Below are 6049 nucleotides of genomic sequence, written 5' to 3' on the forward strand. Positions count from 1 at the left end.
TTAAAAAAAAATATTACTTCCCTTTCCTGGGAGAATTAGTTAAGTGTTAACCCCTTTTTTGAATGGGGGTGGGCATTCCTGCGCTGTCAGTGCTGATTTTCAGCAAAGTTCATTGGTCAGGGCAGCAGTTTCATGTCTCAGTGGACTCAATGTCTAGATTTGACATACTCATGACGAATTCTGACCCCAGGTCTTTGATTGTGTCACTTTCCTCGTTCCTTATACATCCCCCATCTTACCCTTAATTTTGAAAAGCATGCAAATCTAAGTCAAAAAGTGAAATTTGCTTCCTTTTTAAAGTCATCTTGACATTTTGTGAGAACTCGCGTGTGTGTATTTATTGATCACATGCAAGCCAAGCAGTCTACTAGCAAATTATAACAGTTATATGCGCATTTTTTATTACCAAATAAGAATCCATGCTGTGCTTGTGGCTTAATCTCTAAACAGAAGACTGAAAGCCAGATGATTAGCGAAATGTGATGAAACGTCTTATAGGCAACCAGGATTGGCAAATTTTGTCAACTTCTGAGATGTCCATGGTATGGCACAAAGCTAAAAGTCATGCATTTTCGAGATATAAAAACTAAGAGAAAACAACATTTCATTTATAGCCATATGATATTATGTATTCTGTCAAACCTGGATAAAACGGCCACCCATGTCATGGAGAAAAGTGGCCGTATAACACAGGTGGCTGTCTTAGGCAGGACTGATCAAAATGAAGAAAGGAAATCATTCTCTACTGTCGAGGTCCAAGCCTAGACTTATCTCAAGCTTTAGACTCCCGTAAGGCTAATTTAAAAGCGTTTTTATTTTCTTTTGAAAAAGGGGGGCTGGGTTGTGTAAGTTTTTTTTTGTGTTGCGGTTTTGTTGGTTTGGTTTTTTTGGGTTAGTTTTCTTTTTGTTGCTGACTTTGTGCAAGGGTAAAGTAAACAAAATATTATGTAAGTAGGACGATGAAGACTGATGGTAAAACAAACATGCGGATCGTCACCACTCAGATAGTGAGCGATGCTTGTGTTGCAAGTTCACGTCAAAGTCCATTTTGTTACTTTGTTACAGATCAGGTAAACAAAACAGTGACCAGTCACCTCGCACACGATTTGTCCATGAATTGTGGGCGGGGCTTATAGGTTATGATGGATCATGCTACCCTCACCAGCAGTTAAAAATTTATCGTTAGGCCTATCCATTGGTCAACTTGGGTTAACATTCTTTTGAGGGACTGGGCCAATTAAATTTTTTTGGCAAAGCGTTGGGTAATGAGTGACCACGCCTGGCCGTCTGAGGCAGGTAAATTTGACTGCTGGTTGGTAAAATAAGGTGGCCGCGGCCGTGTTGGACAGGTGTTAAATTATATTATAGAAAAAACTCAAGGGGGGAAATGGAAAGTGGTCATTTGTACAGGTGATTGTATTATACAGGTGGCTGTTATGGCAGGTTTGACTGTATGTAAAAATCCCGAGAAAGAAAGTGCCCTAGCATATACATCTGTTTGTTACGTTTAAATATTCTTTTTAGCTTTGGAACACAGTAAACTACTTGATCTGCTCGCTCATGTTATGCAGTTGCGAGTACCGTAAAACTCTTTTTTTTAAAAACAACAAAAAACTAAAAAGCAAAAAAACTGTATGATCCTTGTTTAAATATATTGTGAGATAAGTTATTACCTGTCGTGCAGATGCTATTTTTGAAATTGAAGTTCAGGAAGCAATATCCTCCCAACAACTAGAAGACTGATAGTGACATTTGTGAAACTTTGTTGAAGAAAATCCTTCCTCACCAGGTGTTGCAGTATCCATGATAAGTTATAAATGGTCACAAAATCTTTCTCTAGTTAAAGAAACAGTCTTGTGGGCTAGTTTTATCGTTAGTGCGAAGTGCTACTTTATAAAGTTAGTGTTTTTTTAATCTGTTCATTCATTTTTATCTATTATTGTGTTGAAAGATAGAATGTATCCCAAGTAATGATGAACACAATACATCACAAGGTATCATTTTGAAGCTCCTTCTTCGATATTTTGCTGAGTAACCCAACAGTACTCTTTACTGAAAATGACTTAGGTTATCAAATTCTGATATTTTAAAACTGGTTTTTCCATAATATCTGACTCACCCGTAAGTTGACTTATAATATATAGCCTATGGTTGAGTTATCTTAGCCAACTTTGACAGACTGTACTCTAGTTCATTGATCCTACTTTCAAATCCATACATATTACTTGTCAAGCTTTAAGCTTTTCTACATGAAACTGTGTTTATAAAGTAGTTCTTTCCTATTTGTGCCACTTTATTTGGAATTTATTATAGCATTTAGGATATGTTCCTGCTTTTTTCAGCTTTGATAATTGTTATTATTTTTGGAAGCAGCCAAAAAACTAACGAACTTTGCAAGAGCTTGATGTCACAATGAAATACATCTCAATTTTTAAAAAAATCAAAGCTTTTCAGCATCGAGAAGTGCCTGTGATCACAGCATGAAATCACAGTAGCCGTTAAGATTTGAATACTTTCATGATTGTAAATCGTTTATGATTTCATCAATGCAGCTTAGTTTGGGAGGTGGGTTGCCTCAGCCCCGCTTGTCAAGGTTGACCAAAGCAGTGCTATAAGGCATACATTCTAGCGTTCTCCTGCTAGTTCTCAGGGGTAGTTTACTGTTGGTTCCTCAACCTGAGGTGCATTTGATTTTTACGCATGTGAATGTTTTTCCAACTTGATAGGCCCTTTGCCTTCAGGCAGCCACCTTGTGATTTCAAAGGTACTAACTAGAATCTAGAGCATTTTTACAATTTTGGTAGGAAATAATTTTGAATTTTGCTCAGGTGACGGTCAAAGCTTACTCTTATTGGTTTTAGGACCACCAAGGGATTTTCAATGTGCACAACTTGCATTCGAGACCTCTGAGATTGTTCACCCCTATCTGAGAAGGCTGGGTGTTCCGTCTTACCTACCCAAAGACCAGGGATGTAGCTAAAAGATGGCAGTAAGAAGGAGACACGAGAAGAGTCAGAAGTAAAGGAGAGAGGAGCCCGTTTCCAGGGATGGACGAAGGGAGGGGGGGAGATTTGGAAGTTGACATGAAAGCATTTGACAGAACATGTCTAAAGAACAAGAAAGAAGGGTAGAGGAGAAAATTCTAGAGAAAACAATTTTTTTGGTCAATCTCAGATTTCGAACCTGCCTATCGAATGAGAGGTGAACACCCTACCTCTTGGTCATGAAAATCCCGTACAGAAAGCAGTAATGATCGATAAGATATTTTCCAGACACTGGAATCGAACACACAACTTTTCCCCACTCAACGAAACGCCTGATCATTACATCCCAGATACTGGTAGGGCCTAAACCATGATAAAGTTGCCCTTCCCATTCTAGCGTTTCTAGAGATACCGGTAATAGAAATGAAACGGAGTTCTCAGAAGTGAACTGGACACAAATTAATTAATTCAACAGATTTGTCTGAAATGACATGCTCCACTCATTAAAGGATACTTGGTTACTTTTGTTGAGAAATAAATAATCATGATAATTGAGCAAAGCGACAAGCTGCCTCTTTAATTTTTTGTTTTTTAAATATTTCAACTTTTCAGTTTCAAAATAGGCTGCTGTATATTATGTTATTTTCATTGAGGTTTTTGAATATGTCACACCATGCTTGTATGCTTTATATTAAAGCTTTCATATGATTGCCTGCGAGTAGCTTTTACGTACAATTTAAGGTGGCTGTGGAACAGTCTTTTGGTGTTTTTCAACCTAATATTTCTTAAATGGTGTTGGGGAGTGTGAAGAATTTTCCTTATTATGATTGCATAATGTTAGTCTGTAAAACTCTGTCATCTGACATTTTCTTTCTTCTTTTTTATGTTCCACTATTAGATCTTAGGGGTAGTTGACTATTGGTTACTTCAAACTGCAGTGCCACTGATTTTTATGTGTATGTGACAATTGTTTTTACTTCGAAGGGTCTCTTCCCTTCAGGCATCTACATTCTGATTTTAAAGGTCCTATTATTTTTTTTATTGACTAGAGTATTTTTAGTTTTAGTTGGAATTAATTTTGAATCAGGGGAACGGCTGAAAGACAGCAGTAAGTACGAACCTGGAATAGAGGGGAAAAAAGTTTGGAGTAACATAGAGAGGAGCACAGAGGGGCAGGGGGAGCGGGGTGGTGGTGTAGAGAAAGTGGAGATAAAAGCAGGTCTTCAGGAAATCACTCAAAACTGTATTTCACCTCAGGCTACATCACAAAATGTGTCTGTCTCAGTTATGTATCTTCATAAATCATTTTGTTTTATTGTGAGTTTTAAAATTGTTGTTTTATACCTCTAGATCATCATGTTACCTCATGACTATTGTAGAAACAAAGAGTTGAAAATAAACACTTGCTGTGAAGTTCTACAAAGATAAATGTCTTTTATCAATTTTCTGTAGACAATCAACTTCGTTCACACTGACTTCTTCTTACTGTGATTTCATAGTTAGAGTTCTAGAATGTATAGTATGGTTGGTAGAGGAAATTGTCAACCTACAGTGCTGTTGTTCATAACATAGATTCTAATTATGAGGCCTATTTTCACTACCAAAGTATTGTGCCCATAGCCTTTGAGATACCCTTGTCTGCAGATGGACACTAGTAGGCCAACATGTTTACTGAATATGTGTAAGGGGAGATTATCAAAAGTGTTTTAACTTGTGTGTAAAAGTGTTCTTTCTTTTTTTTTTTTTAGGCCTAAGTGTTTTACGCCGCTCGCAACTGCATAAGGTCATATGAGAGCGCGGGACACATTAAACTTTTCCAGTTGGTAGGAAATTTTGAATTTTGCCCGGGTGGCGGCGGAAGCCTACTCTTATTTATTGATTTTTAGACCACCAGGGATCTTTAACGTGCGCAATTTGCACACGGGCCTTCCGAGATTTTTTGGCCTTGTCCTAGAAGGCTAGGTGTAGATCTTTCCTCCCAGAAGATCAGGGATGTGGCTGAAAGACAGCAGTAAGAATTAGGAGTCAAGGAGTAACAGTAGAAATTAAGGCTGCAGAAAGAGTCAGGAGCCCAGAGGAGGGGACAACGGAGGAGAGGGGGGCGGGGGCAGAAAGTGGAGACGAAAGCAGATGACAGAACATTGCTAGAGAGCAGGAAAGGAGGTGAAAGGAGACAACTAGAGAAGAAAATTTTCCGGTCGCTACCCGGATTCGAACCCGGGACATTAGAATGAGAGGCGAACACCTTAACCTCTAGGCCGAGAGCCCTCCGAAAGTGTTCATGTATGTGAAAGAGTCAGTATTAGTGAGATAGAGAGGAAGATTTCTAACAGTTGTTATTTGTAGGCCTATGTAGGTTTATAAACACAGCACCATAATAATAATAGATAGTATTTGTATAGCGCAAATCCCCGCTCAACAGCAAGCTCTATGCGCTTCACAGTCTATACTATTACCCTAGCAGACCTGAGAGCATTCTGAAACAACCTCAACTTCCTGGAAAGCATGCAGTGGAAGTAGCCAATTATAGGCGCTAAAAGAGATCCACCAATACTTCCCAGTGAAATAAAAGAGGCACTCAAGACCAGCCCCAAGAACAAAAGCCCCAGGACCAGATGACATCACAGCGGAAGCCATAAGGGTTTGTGGAAACACCGGTATACTGTGGCTGAGGCGTATTTTCAACAGAGCCTGGGAACAAAGGAAATGCCCAGAAGACTGGCAGAAAGCCGTAGTGGTACCATATGGAAAAAAAGGGCAACAAACGCGACTGCACGACATATAGAGGCATCTCATTGTTAAGCCACTCAGGAAAAATGTATGCAAAGATACTAGAGCAGTGCATAAGACCTATTGTAGAGAGAAACCTAGCAATGCTCAATTTGGTTTCCGAAAGGGAAGAGGATGCACGGATGCCGTATTCGCATTACGACAGATATGCGAGAAAACAATAGAACACAACAAAGAATTCAACAGCGTCTTTATAAACCAAGAGAAGGCTTTTGACAGAGTAAACCATGCAAAACTCTGGAAGACACTCGAAAAGTATGGCGTCAGAGGACAAA

The sequence above is a fragment of the Aplysia californica genome, unplaced genomic scaffold (assembly GCF_000002075.1).
Source record: "Aplysia californica isolate F4 #8 unplaced genomic scaffold, AplCal3.0 scaffold00060, whole genome shotgun sequence".
In the NCBI taxonomy this organism is placed as follows: Eukaryota; Metazoa; Mollusca; class Gastropoda; order Aplysiida; family Aplysiidae; genus Aplysia; species Aplysia californica.